Genomic DNA, 14,316 nt, shown 5'->3' on the forward strand with positions numbered 1-14,316 from the left:
AAATCTTTAAAAAAAAAAAAAAAGTAAGATTTTGGGGCACCTGGGTAGCTCAGTGGGTTAAAGCCTCTGCCTTCGGCTCAGGTCATGATCCCAGGGTCCTGGGATCGAGCCCCACATCGGGCTCTCTGCTAGGTGGGGAGCCTGCTTCCCTTCCTCTCTCTCTGCCTGCCTCTCTGCCTACTTGTGATCTCTGTCAAATAAATAAAATCTTAAAAAAATATATTCTTTAAAAAAAATTTAAGATTTTATTAAATTTTGGGGCACTGGGGTTGCTCAGTGGGTTAAGCCTCTGCCTTTGGCTCAGGTCGTCATCTCAGGGTCCTAGGATCGGGCCCTGCGTTGGGCTCTCTGCTCAGCTCTGCTTTTCCTTTTCCTACTTGTGATCTCTCTCTCTATGTCAAATAAATAAATAATTTTAAAAAAGATTTTATTAAATTTCAAAAATCTTTAATTTAAAAAATTTGAATTTTGAAAATTTTTGAAGATTTTGTCAGCGAAAGAGCACAAGTAGGGGGAGAGGCAAACATGGGGGGATGACCTGAGTCAAAGGCAGATGCTTAACCAGTGGAGCCACCCAGGTGTCCCTAAAAATGTTTTTGTTTTTGTTTTAAATCAAAGATTTAAAAAATTTCTTTGACAGAGAGAGACACAACAAGAGAGGGAAGACACTAGCGGGGAGAGTAGGCGAGGGAGAAGCAGGCTTCCTGACAAGCAGGGAGCCCAATGTGGGGCTCAAATACAGGACCCTGGGATCACGACCTGAGCTGAAGGCACACGCTCAACGACTGAGCCACCCAGGTACCCCTAAAAATGGTATTTTAAAAATGAAGAGAACTCCACGTAAATGATCTCTTCAAAGCCAGCAAGGCTGTCTAGTGTAAAGCAGGGGCCAGCAAAGTGTGGCCTGAAACTACATAGGCTTGGAACTAAGACTCTTTTTTACATTTTTAAAGGTTTAAAAAATATGTGACTAGCCTTCAAAGCTAAAATAATTCTCGCCCTTCACGAACAATGGAATACTTCCATGACAAAGTATTTTTAGAGTGTAAGATTACAGTCCTGTTTTATTCTAGTATACGTTGTCGCCACAGGCCGCCTAGGCCAACCCTCACCACCCTTTTGTTTCTAAACTCCTCCCTTTCTGATCACCTATTTAACCCTCTGCAACTCCCAAAATCCTTCCACTCTACCCACATGAGGAATATCCCCTACTATCCTCAACCTCTTATCCAACAATACCTACATCATCTTGTTCTAACTTCGCATTTTTCAGATTTTTACCAGGACTCACAGTAAGAAATTTCATGTAAACAACTGACACATTCAAAAACATGTACACAAATGAACTAAGATTTACCAAAAAACCCCTCAAAGTTATATACGATTTTACTGATATACAAATATAACAAATTCAGAAATGCAAAATTCCTTGGAAGAGTTGTTTATACGGTGCAATATTCAGTTCTTACATTCTCTCCCACAAGGCTTTTCTCTTCTCCATTCCACCAAAACAGCTTTTATGAAGGTCACCAGTGATCTCAACATTGCTCAATTCAATGAGCAATGTCTCAAACCTCATTCTACTTTACTTGTTAACATCATCTAACCCAGCAGTAACTCTGATGTGGCCCATCACTCCCTCCTCAAATGCTTCATTTGCCTTCCAGGGCACCCCTTCTGGGTTTATTCCTAACTCACTGAGTTCCCTCAGTCTCCTTTACTGCTTCTCATATCTGACGTCTAAACACTGGGGGTACTCTGGAGTTCTCGGACATCTCCATGTAAATGCACTTGCTTGGAGATCTGGTCCTGTCGAACAGCTTGAAATTCCAAGTCTATGTGAACTTCTACATTTTCATCTCTAGCCCAGATCTCTCCTCTGAACTCCTGACTCCTATCTAACTCCTCTTAATAAAAGCTATGAGTTTCATCTCAGATTTCACTTGTCTAAACCCAACTCCTATCCTTCCTTTCCCTCAAGTACTCTTCATGCCAACTTCTCCATGTCAGTAAGTTCCACCTTTGTTCTACTTGCTGAGGCCCAAGTCATCTTTGATTTCTCTTTCACACTCCACATGCAATCAATCTATAGGCAAAGGCTGAGCTCTACTTTAAAATTACACTCAGGTCCAACCACTACTAACCACTGGTCTTAACCAGTCAGCAGCCTACTGCCTCCCTTGAATCTTATTGTCTATTTTCAACACAAACACAACAGTCATAAGACAGTTTCAATAAATCAGATAATGCTGTATCTTTGGTTCAAAACCTTTCAATGGATCCCAAATGAAAATAATTGCAAAAGACCTTACAGTGGCCTACATGTGACCTGACCCCTGGCTACCTCTCTTACCTCCATCTCTTTAATCTCTCCTCCTCGTTCACTTCCATTCCAGCCACACTGGTTTCTTTGCCATTCCCTGAACCTGCCAAATTCACTCTTAGGGCCTTTGCATTTGTCATTTCCTTTGCCAGGGAGGTTCTCTCTCTACTTACATGAATGGCTCTCATTTCCTTCGCGTCTGTGCTCAGATGTCACCTCAGCTTCCCTGACCATTCTTTTTACTTTTATTTTTTTTAATTTTTATTTATTTTTTAAAGGTTTTATTTATTTGACAGGCGAGGGGTGGGGAGAGCAGGCTCCCTGCTGAGCGGATAGCCTGACGTGGGGCTCGATCATGACCTGAGCTGAAGGCAGAGGCTTAACCCACTGAGCCACTCAGGTGCACTTTTTAATAATCTCTACAACCAACGTGGGGCTTGAACTTACAACCCCAAGAGCAAGAGTCGCATGGTCTCCCAACCGAGCTAGCCAGGTGCCCCCTTGACCATTCTTTTTAAAAAAGCATCCACGCTCCAATCGCAACCCCTGCCCAATCCCTTCCTCTGCTTCATTTCTGTCTACAGCATTTATCACCATCTGGTGCCTGTACACACTCCACAAACATGTACTGGGCTGCTACAAATACGTTACATACCTTTAGTTTGTGCAGGCGAAACTTCTGAAAGAAATAGCTTTTTTTAAAATTTATTTGACAGAGATCACTAGTAGGCAGAGAGGCAGGCAGAGAGAGAGAGGAGGAAGCAGGCTCCCTGCCGAGCAGAGAGCCCGATGCGGGGCTCGATCCCAGAACCCTGGGATCATGACCTGAGCCGAAGGCAGAGGCTTTAACCCACTGAGCCACCCAGGTGCCCCCAAGAAATAGTTTTTTTTTGTTTAAGAAATAGCTTTTTATATTAACTCTTCTTCCACAGCTAAAAAGGTAGGGAGCATCCCAGGTGCATGGATACCAATCCTTAGACTCAAATGAAACAGAAGGATTCTCTACCTCTCCTGAGAATTTGAATGGACAGAGATACAGTCAGATGGATAGTAGGTGGTAATGCAAGGCAGTGATGAAAGCACAAAAGCACGGACAGCCACGTTAGGCAGTGTGCATGAGGAAAATCTGAAGGAGGCCAGAAGACAGGCAGGCAGATAAAGTATGGAGAGGAGAATGACAGTATGACTTCCAAGAAGTGGAACAGAGCCGTGGTCCCTGACTGGCTAGGTGCAGTGCCGTGACACTCAGATTCACATAAGCTTTGTTTCCTAAACTTGAATTATCAACAACATGGCTTTACAACTGCTGTGCGTTCACCCTGCTGCTTTCGAAGTCTGAGAAGTTCTCTTCCTACATTTTTATACAGATTTACCTCACCATATATATTTTAAAGAAAATTACTCCTATAGTCAAGGTTAAAAAAATTTAACATTTATTTTTAAAGGCATTAATAAAACCTTAACATACTTTATACTAAGAAAGATATAATATACAAATGGGCTGAGTTGAAATTTTCACAGATTGACTTTTCTTTACTACATGTAACTGAGTTTCTTTTAATTACATTTCCACTGCTGAGTTATTCAAACTGATTATTCCCTTGAAACACATGGCTGGTTGCTTAAGCATGAGTCACGTGCAACAAGGGGAAATGCAGGCGATTATGCCACCCAACCGTTCATGAAGATGAAATTTTGTTCATGTTGACCATGGCGCATCAAAATACCATTCTCCTCGGGAGATAGCTGTACCTGTTTTTTGGGGAAAAAAGATCAAGATATAAGTATGCAATTAAAAAGCCTATTTTCTTATAAAATCAAAAGAAATGGGGCGCCTGGGTAGCTCAGTTGGTTAAGTGTCTGCTTTTGGCTCGGGTCATGATCACAGAGTCCTGGGATGGAGCCCTGTGTCAGGCTCCCTGCTTAGCATGGAGTCTGCTTCTCCCTCTGCCTGCCACTCCCCTGCTTGTACTCTCTCTGTCAAATAAAATCCTAAAAACAACAACAACAACAACAAAAAACAAACACCAAAAAAAAAAAAAAAAAAAAAAAAGAAAATGGAAAGCAATACACTTATCAAGGGAAATAAAACTAGAATATGCTAATATACTTAATGCCATAATAAATTCAATCTTTATAAGATAAATTACACAAATTGTGAAATTCACGTGAGTAAATGTGCAAGACTATTTTAAAAATAGTATTTTTTTATAAAGATTTTTATTTATTTGACAGAGAGATCTCAAGTAGGCAGAGAGAGAGGGAAAGCATGATCCCTGCTGAGCATAGAGCCTGATGCGGGGTTCTATCCCAGGACCCTGAGATCATGACCTGAGCTGAAGGTAGAGCCTTAACCCACTGAGCCACCCAGATGCCCCTAAAAAAATTTTAATGAACACTGGTATTTGATCTGTTCTAACAGAATTAAAAACATTACAAAACAGTGATAAAATCATGTATTTTAAAAAAGCCCCCAAAACAAAAAACCGGAGTGCCTGGGCAGCTCAGTTGGTTAAGCAGGTGTCTTTGGTTCAAGTCAAGATCCTGGGGTCCTGGGATTAAGCCGTGTGTCAGGATACCTGTTCAGCAAGGAGAGTCTGCCTGTCCCTCTCCCTCTGCCCCTCAACCCCCACCCATCAGCTTGTACTCTTACTTTCCAGTAAAAATCTTAAAGAAAAAAAACCCCAACAGTGATTACAATACAAACAACATCACCCACCTGCAACAGGTAATTAAACCTAATTACCTAGAAATGAAAACATTATACATCTCTAGAGTTGAAAACAAAGTCTTAGAGTATCTAGAAAATGGTAAGAATTCTACATAATAGAATCTACAAAATACAACTAAAGCACTGTCCAGAGAAAAAGTCATTGTCCTAAGATATCCATTTTGATAAACAGTGGATTAGAAGGAGTTTGTGAAACTTGTAAGGAGAGCAAAAAGAGGAAATTAATTCCTACTGTATCATCTGGGTCCACTGGGTCCTATTCTATGTTTTGAGTTTCTTTTCTGAGCAGGTCTCATAGCTCTTTGTAAGGACTCATGACTCACTATTTCCTAGAGGTCTGCCAAAGAACAGAAAAAATTTACTTAGAATAATAAAGATAAAACTCCTGTCTTGCAATTATGCTCTAATGATATTGATTTTTTTTTATAGACGTAAAATACAGAATTTTAGTGATTTTATTATCCCTTAACTTTGAATATTTTGTTATTCTTCATCTCCGTATTCTACTGTAACTCATTGTGGTGACCAGCCTTCAGCACTGCCCCAGTGATAACTGCCTCCTGGTAGGCATGCCCTTGGTAGGCCCCTCCAGTTGACTGTTTATCCCACTCCTCTGATTTTAGTGGGTTGGACTTACTTCTAAAGAACAGAAAAGGGCAGGGCAGTGTTTCATTCAGAAACTAAGTTATTAAGGGACGCCTGGGTGGCTCAGTTGGTTAAGTGGCTGCCTTCGGCTCAGGTCATGATCCCAGCGTCCTGGGATCAAGTCCCACATCCAGCTCCTTGCTCGGCGGGGAGCCTGCTTCTCCCTCTGTCTCTGCCTGCCTCTCTGTCTGCCTGTGCTCCCTCACTCTCTCTCCCCCTGTCTCTGACAAATAAATAAAATCTTAAAAAAAAAAAAAAGTAAGTTATTAAAATGGGTATGGTCTTGCTCACTCTCTTTTGGATCACTCCCCCTGGGGAATCAAGCTGTCACATTGTGACTCTCAGGCTGTATACGGAGAGCCCCCAAAAGCAAGGTCCTCAGGTCTCCAACAAAAAGCAGTGAGCCTGGAAGCAGATCCTCCAGTCCCAGTGAAAACCCGAGAGGACTGTAATCTCAAGGGAACTACCCAGCTAATAAGCTGCTCCTGGATTCCTGACCAACAGAAACTATAGATAATAAATGTGCTGTTTTGAAGTGCTAAATTTTGGGGTGAACAATTGATAATACACTCACCGATTATCTGCAGCTATGCTTAAAAAAAAAAAAAAGACTGAAATAATAACATAGAATCACCTAAAATGATGATGAAATAAATCATCAACAATGAGATGATTACTATTACAGCATCCTTCAGTTTTCTTATTCTCTTGCCCAAAGTACTGGATTTTCTTTCAAAAAGTTACTATTTTTTAAGATTCTAGATTTTATTTATTTGACAGAGCACAAGCACGGAGAGTGGCAGGCAAAAGGAGAGGAAGGAGGAGAAGCAGGCCTCCCCGCTGAGCAGGGAGTCCAATGTGGGGCTCGATCCCAGAACCCTGGTATCATGACCTGAGCCAAAGGCAGTTGCCCAACCGAGCCATCCAGGTACCCCAGAAAAAAATTTTGTATTACTTCTTAGTCTTTTCATTTTCTTAGTTTTTAAGTAATGTCTACACCCATTGTAGGGCTCTAATTCACGACCCTGAGATTGAGTCACGTGCTCTTCCAATTGAGTCAGCTGTCCTTGAGAAAATATTTGTGATCCCTACTGTAGGCTAACAATGGTGGTGAACTTGTTCCTATAAGCCAAGTCTCAGATGATGAGTCTTCAAATGGCATATGCTACTTACGTGCATTTTCTCCAACTGAAGAACTGATATATTTCTGAGGACAAAAAGGAAATACAGCAGTGTCTTTCAAGTACTTCAGTAGGAAGGATTTCATCATAATATCTTGGGGCAAAAACGTGAACCATCCCACTTTGCTAAAAAACGATCTTTTTTTGGGACGCCTGGGTGGCTCACTGGGTTAAGCCACTGCCTTCGGCTCAGGTCATGATCCCAGCATCCTGGGATTGAGCCCTACATCGGGCTCCCTGCTCAGCAGGGAGCCTGCCTCTCTCTCCGCCTCTGCCCGCCTCTCTGCCTGTGTGCTTTCTCTCTCTCTCTTTCTGACAAATAAATAAATAAAATCTTAAAAAAAAAAAGCCAAAAAACAAAACAAAAAAATCTTTTTTCCCTGCCACCAGACAGTATTCAGCTTTTATGGCTTGTGCACCGAAATTCACTTGATAAAGTTTTCAGCAAAGACAAGACCTATAGCTCTTAAACACATGAAAGGATGCTGGACTTCACAATAATAAAATAAAAAATTATAATGAGATAACCATTTCCAACTATTAGACTGACAAGAATCCAAAGGTTTCATAAATTACTGAACAGACTGGGGGAAACAGGAACTCTCAATGTTGGTGAGAATATTAAGACAGTCTCTACAGAGAACATGGCAAGAAATTATTAAAATTATAGATGCATATTCTCTTCAACCTAGCAGCTCTAATTCTAGAATCCAAATCTAGATTAGAATTCTAGACTCTATTAAGGTAATCCTAAAAATGTATTCATAAATCTACAAAAAGAATTATGTAAAAGAGTACTGACTGTAGCATTAAATAGCAAACAATTAGGAAAGCCTAAAATTCCATCCATAAGAGCTTAATTAAGTATGAGACACATCTCTACATAAAAATATCATGCAACTTTCAAAAACAAGGCAGTTTTATTTTTTTAAAATATTTATTTATTTGATAGAGATTACAAGTTGTCAGAGAAGCAGGCTCCTCGCTGAGCAGAGAGCCTGATGCGGGGCTCGATCCCAGGACCCTGAGATCATGACCTGAGCTGAAGGCAGAGGCTTTAACCCACTGAGCCACCCAGGCGCCCCAAACAAGGCAGTTTTATATACTGGTATGGAGTATTCTCCAAAAAATGTTGAGGAAAAAGCACTTACCTATTAAGAGAACACTGTATGGATTACCTACAAAAATGAAAAAATTTTAAAGTTGAAAGGAATAATATGATAGAAACATCTTACCAGATTTATTTCAATTATATATTATCTTTACTATCAGTGAACATACCCAGCACACATATACACGAACACAGAACATCAAAAGGTGTGCTGTGAAGTCTCCCTCAAATGCCTACCTTCTAGTCTCTCTCCAGAGATGGCCTGAGTATCACCCTGAGGTGACCATCAACTTACAGACATGTCTGTAAGTGTGTATTTACATCAACGGCAGGTAGCACAATACATTTTTGCATCTTTTTTAATTAAATATATCTTCCTACCAGATTGTTCTACGTAACAAGTAACAATGCAGTTTTTTATTTTAGAGAGAGAGAGAGTGAGTGCCGGAACGGGAGGAAGAGCAGGAAGAGAGGGACAAGCAGATTCCATGCTTAGCACGGAGCTCGTCCCCACGACCTCGAGATCATGACCCAAGCCAAGATCAAGAGTTGGAGACCTAACTGACTGAGATACCCAGGCGCTCCAATGATGTAGTTGTTTAAATAAATAAAGAATTTATGGCTTTTTCCCATGATTCCTTAGTCTTTCAACGTTAAATTCTTTTATTTTTATTTTTCTATTTTTTAAAATTTTCCCTCTTGGGGCACCTCAGTGGGTTAAAGCCTCTGCCTTCGGCTCAGGTCATGATCCCAGGATCCTGGGATTGAGCCCCACATCGGGCTCTCTGCTCCACGGGGAGCCTGCTTCCTCCTGTCTGCCTGCCTCCCTGCCTACTTGTGATCTCTGTCTATCAAATAAATAAAATCTTAAAAAAATAAAGAATTAAAAGAATAAACTGAATACAAATATCCTCATGCTTTTCAGAAGTTTGTGTTAGGTCATTCTGCTTTGTACCAAAAACCTACACTAGCAGCACCTGTTTTTAATAACCAAAAGAACTCTGAAGAGGATTTACAGTTTTATGAAAATAAGGCAAAACCCAGAAATAACGTTCAGTGTGTGTTTTGCAAAGGCTGTTACAGAGGCACGGCTAGGCTCCTTCCTTGGCGTCTCAACATCCTGCTGCCATATTTCTGAACTGTGAGCATCTGTGTTTTATCTCGATTTATTTTGTGTATCTGCTAGCAAGTTGTGTACTAAGGTACCAGAAAATCCCAAGTGGTTACTTTTGTCATCTGGGATGTTCAGAAATTTTCCATATAAATTAAAGGTAAATGGTACTTCTTGGCTTTATGCTGTTTCAGATAATGAAAGGTTTCCTAGAAATGCTCTACTTCCAGGTATTGGGGGAAACCTATAATGTTAAAAAACAGATTCAAACTATTTTAAAACTTTTATAAATAACAATGGAAAAAAATAAATCTTGAACTGTAACACAGAGCTACTCAGCAATTAGATATGGGGGAAGAATAAAGGAATTAACTAGTTTATTCTTTGGGGGAAGCAGTATGACAACATACCATGATCTTTACAGAACTACTTAGAATCTAAAGCTCAATACCTAAAATTAATCATCAATACACAGAAATAATTCTATGGAACTATGTTAAACAAGAAAACCCAAAACAGATGTCTTATTACCATGTGGAAACATTTATCACTGGCCCCATGTGTGCCATATTACTTTTAGGTACTTGAGAGAAACAGATTATAATATCATTGTTTCATATATTTTTGTTTTAACCATCACAATAGTTATCTTTTAAAAACATGGAATAGGGGGTGCCTGGGTGGCTCAGTCGGTTAAAAACACGGAATAACTGAAAATTAATTGTTATAGAATGGGAAAGGTGCTGCAAAGAATTGTGTCACTGAGTCAAGTCTCCAAGAAAAATATGATCAAATGTTTGTTTAAAAATAGGAGGAACTGGGGCGCCTGGGTGGCTCAGTGGGTTTTAAAGCCTCTGCCTTCGGCTCAGGTCATGATCCCAGGGTCCTGGGATCGAGCCCCGCATCGGGCTCTCTGCTCAGTAGGGAGCCTGTTTCCCCCTCTCTTTCTGCCTGCCTCTCTGTCAAATAAATAAATAAAATCTTTTTTTTTTTTTAAAGATTTTATTTATTTATTTGACAGAGAGAGAGATCACAAGTAGATGGAGAGGCAGGCAGAGAGAGAGAGAGAGAGGGAAGCAGGCTCCCTGCCGAGCAGAGAGCCCGACGCGGGACTCGATCCCAGGACCCTGAGATCATGACCCGAGCCGAAGGCAGCGGCTTAACCCACTGAGCCACCCAGGCGCCCCTAAATAAAATCTTTTAAAAGAAAAAAAAATAGGGCGCCTGGGTGGCTCAGTGGGTTGAGCCTCTGCCTTCGGCTCAGGTCATGGTCTCAGGGTCCTGGGATCGAGCCCCACGTCGGGCTCTCTGCTCGGCATGGAGCCTGCTTCCTCCTCTCTCTCTGCCTGCCTCTCTGCCTACCTGTGATCTCTGTCTGTCAAATGAATAAAATCTTTAAAAAAAAAAAAAAAATAGGAGGAACTGGCGTGCCTGGCTGGCTTAGTCTGAAGACTGTGTGACTCTCGACCTCAGGGTCACTGAGTTTCAGCCCCACATTGGGTGTAGAGATAACTTAAAAAATAAAACTTAAAAATAACATGAGGTACGGTACTAGTATACCTGTCTTCCTTCCATAGATTATGAAAGTGGGCATTGGGCAACAAATAGCACAGGGCAGAGATCCATGAACAAAGCAAACACTTAAGGTGAGTTTTCCACTCACCCCATTTCGGGAGGACACAATTTCCAAGGCAGAGCTTGAACAGGTATTGTTCTTCGTATGTGGAAAAAGAGAGTTTGGGCCTTGGAATAAGGGACCTAGAATCTAAAGAGGTAGAGTCTAGAAAGCAGGAATTTGAAAATGAGGAGCTCCAGAAATCTATGTAAAAATTCTACTTAGGTACTTGCCCAAATCCTAAATTATGCAGATACCATGGAGCTTGGAAGCAGTGCAGGGGGGCTGAGAGCTGGAGGGAGAGTTCTGAGGTCATACGGAGTGCCATCACTTACTCTGTACCCAAGGAAAAGCCATTTCACCTCTATGAGTCTTTTTCTTGTCAGTAAAATGGGAATAGTAGTATCTAACTTGACGGTGCTATAAAGATCAAATGAAGTAAACTAAGCCTAGTACACCCAGTAGTCTTTCATGTGCAGTTTCTAGTTTCCTTTACAACAAAAACCCAAACTAATAAACCTAAGGAGTCTACCAAAAACAAATTCCATAAAGTAAGATTTTACTTACTCTTAGCAAGAAGTCTTTATCTAAACACAAAGACTACAATGCTTCACATCTGTCTTCTGCCTGGAAACCAAGATCTGGTTTTATTTAGTGAAATACGGCTCTCCCCCATCCTTCCGGGCTGCCACAGCGGTGCCTGTGAATGGCCTGGCTGATGCTCTCAAGAGCATTAACAGTGCTGAGTTCTTATTAGGCCATGCTCCAGAGTCCTCATTCAGTTTCTAACTGTGATGACGAAGCAGGGTTACATGGGTGATAGAAATGACTGATGATCACAGAGCTGGGAAAATTGCTGTAAACCTCATGGGAAGGTTAAACACGTATGATCAGCCCCAGATCTGATGTATAACTGAAAGATCTAGAAACATGGCAGAATAATGTTCCTGTCCCATCAGTTTGGTTTCATTGTCCTCACAAACTCAGCTGGCATCATGGACTATCAAGAAGCAAGATGAAAACACACAGGAGGGAAAATCCTGGGATTCTTTTTCTAGGGATATAATGTATACATCCAAATAAAATCCCTCAATGGACATGAATGAATGAATGAAGTGAAATGTAAATTCCAAATTATGTGCCATTTTAAAATATAAAAAAGACGAATTTATGTGTCATAATAACTAGTAATGAAATGATTAGAACTTGAAAGCTCATAAATTACTTTCCTTAACCATATTACTTGTTATCTCCAAAATATGTTACATACAGTATCTTAAAACAACGGCTGAACTCATGCATAATCATAACTAAAAACAGTCCTGTGTGAAAGAGTACATATTATAGGATTCCCTCATATAAAGTTCTAAAATAGGTAATCTTTGATCACAGAATTCAAAATGGTGACTTTTTATACTGAAGAAAATGTTCTATATCTTGATTAAGGTGTAGTTAACAATGATCTGCCTTCTCAAAACATCAAACTCTCATTTTAAAGATTTATTTCAGAGAGAATGAGGGAGAGAGCAAGACAGAGAGCAAGAGAGAGCAGGGGTAATGGCAGAGAGAGAGGGGGATAAGCAGACTCCTGCTGAATGGGGAATCTTACAAGGGGGGCTTGATCCAAGGACACCGAGATCACGACCTGAGCCAAAATCCAGAATCAGATGCTCAACTGAGCCACCTAGCCACCCCCAAACTCTCCATTTTAAATCTGTGCATTTTACTGTATATAAATTATACCTCAAACAAAGGTACTGTGAAAAAAAATGTGGGCTATGTACAAATGTTGTTGAGCCCTTCTGAAAGGCTATGATTCATACATAAAAATGACCAAAGCCAAGTACTTAGTGAGAGAACTATATAATGAATGTCTTCTACAAACTGCCGTATACAAAATACAGACTCTGTCTGCAGTGGCAGGAATTGCTCTTATTCAAGGTTCAGAATTTGATTTCTGAGTTGAATTGTTTTTACACTCATCAAGAGCTTCAAACAACAGGTGCCTTAGAAGTTTTTAACTGTTAAAAACCATTAACCCTGTAGTTTATTTACATTAATGGCAACCATGCAGAAAAGCTATGTTTACTAAACGTGACTGAGGTATAGTGATCTCTGGCCAATCCTTTTTTTTAAGATTTTATTTATTTATTTGACAGACAGAGATCACAAGTAGAGAGAGAGGCAGGCAGAGAGAGAGGAGGAAGCAGGCTCCCTGCTGAGCAGAGAGCCCAATGCGGGGCTCGATCCCAGGACCTTGAGATCATGACCCCAGCCGAAGGCAGAGGCTTTAACCCACTGAGCCACCCAGGCGCCCTATGGCCAGTCCTTTAATGAAGGCACTCTTCCAGTATGTCACCTCACCTGTCTCTCTTCCGCCACCCAGGCGCCCCTTAATAGTTTTCTATTAACTTTTTTATTTTTTAACATTTCATTAAAAAAAGTTTTTTTTTGAAAAAAGGTTTTATATATTAGAGAGAGAGAGAGAGAGAGCGTGCATGCATGCAAGCACAAGCAGGGGGAGCAGCTGAGGGAAAAGGAGAAGCAGGTTCCCCACTGAGCAGGGAGCCCAACATGGGCCTCGATCCCAGGACCGCAGGATCATGACCTGGAGCCCAAGGCAGATGGTTAACCAATTGAGCCACGGAGGCACCCCACCGTTTCAATTTTTTAAAACACATGTTGTGAAATTTATACAAAAGGTTCACTTTTATAATAATGGTACACTTACTCTTTAATTGAAATGTGAGCACCTTCCTTCTTTTTGGTTTTGTTTGAAACCCTGTAAGGAAACATAAAGGAATTTAAAAGAATAGCATACACATTTCCACTTTGTTCATATAACACATTTTACTAGTTCCACTTAAGAAAGTATCATCAGAAAATAAGTTCACAGCCTTTAAATATGCTTTAAAATTGATCCCAGAGTAAGCAACTATTAGGCTGTAATTAAGAAATTTTCTTTCACGAAGTCCAGTGATGTTCCTGAGCCAACTTATACCTTAATTCTGTTAAGTAAAATATACAATGTGTCACTCTCATTTATTAAAACAAAACCATTAGAGACTATGTACTAAAGAACATTTTAGAAGTTAAAAAAAAAGCAGGACCAGTACTCAAATATTTATGTTTTTCCTGGTCAGACCTAACCCAAGTGCCCTATTCCTCTCTTCTGGCTTCCACGTGACCTTCTTTCCCTACACATGTATCAACTTTCCACTTTACTACTAATCTAGACTTTAGAGAACACAAGATATATTAAAAGTGATTTACTCTTGGGTGCCTGGGTGGCTTGGTGGGTTAAGCCACTGCCTTCAGCTCAGGTCATGATCTCAGGGTCCTGGGATCGAGTCCCGCATCGGGTTCTCTGCTCGGCAGAGATCCTGCTTCCCTCTCTCTCTCTGCCTGCCTCTCCATCTACTTGTGATCTCTCTCTGTCAAATAAATAAATAAAATCTTAAAAAAAAAAAAAAAAAGTGATTTACTCTTAATAAGTACCAAAGAATAGCCTATTTCATGTTATTTCAAAAACACTACTCTTAAATCATCTGCATTATGCTTGGCTTTCTAGATTTCCAGAGGCTAAGAGACGGACCCAA

The 14,316-nt window shown here is 40.5% G+C and overlaps 1 protein-coding gene across 1 annotated transcript in view; it reads right to left on the bottom strand.

Moving 5' to 3' along the window:
- Positions 1-3,733: 3,733 nt before the first annotated feature.
- LOC111155310 (survival of motor neuron 1, telomeric) overlaps positions 3,734-14,316 on the bottom strand; it is a 46,124-nt gene continuing 35,541 nt past the window's right edge. Inside the window, exons 9-10 of the mRNA XM_022515453.1 lie at positions 8,032-8,058; positions 3,734-4,075 (exon numbers count right to left, since the gene is read on the bottom strand). The gene's annotated coding sequence lies outside the window, so the exon portion shown is untranslated. The remainder of the gene's footprint in view (positions 4,076-8,031; positions 8,059-14,316) is intronic.

The sequence above is a fragment of the Enhydra lutris genome, unplaced genomic scaffold (genome assembly GCF_002288905.1).
Source record: "Enhydra lutris kenyoni isolate GAN:26980312 unplaced genomic scaffold, ASM228890v2 scaffoldscaffold40, whole genome shotgun sequence".
In the NCBI taxonomy this organism is placed as follows: domain Eukaryota; kingdom Metazoa; phylum Chordata; class Mammalia; order Carnivora; family Mustelidae; genus Enhydra; species Enhydra lutris.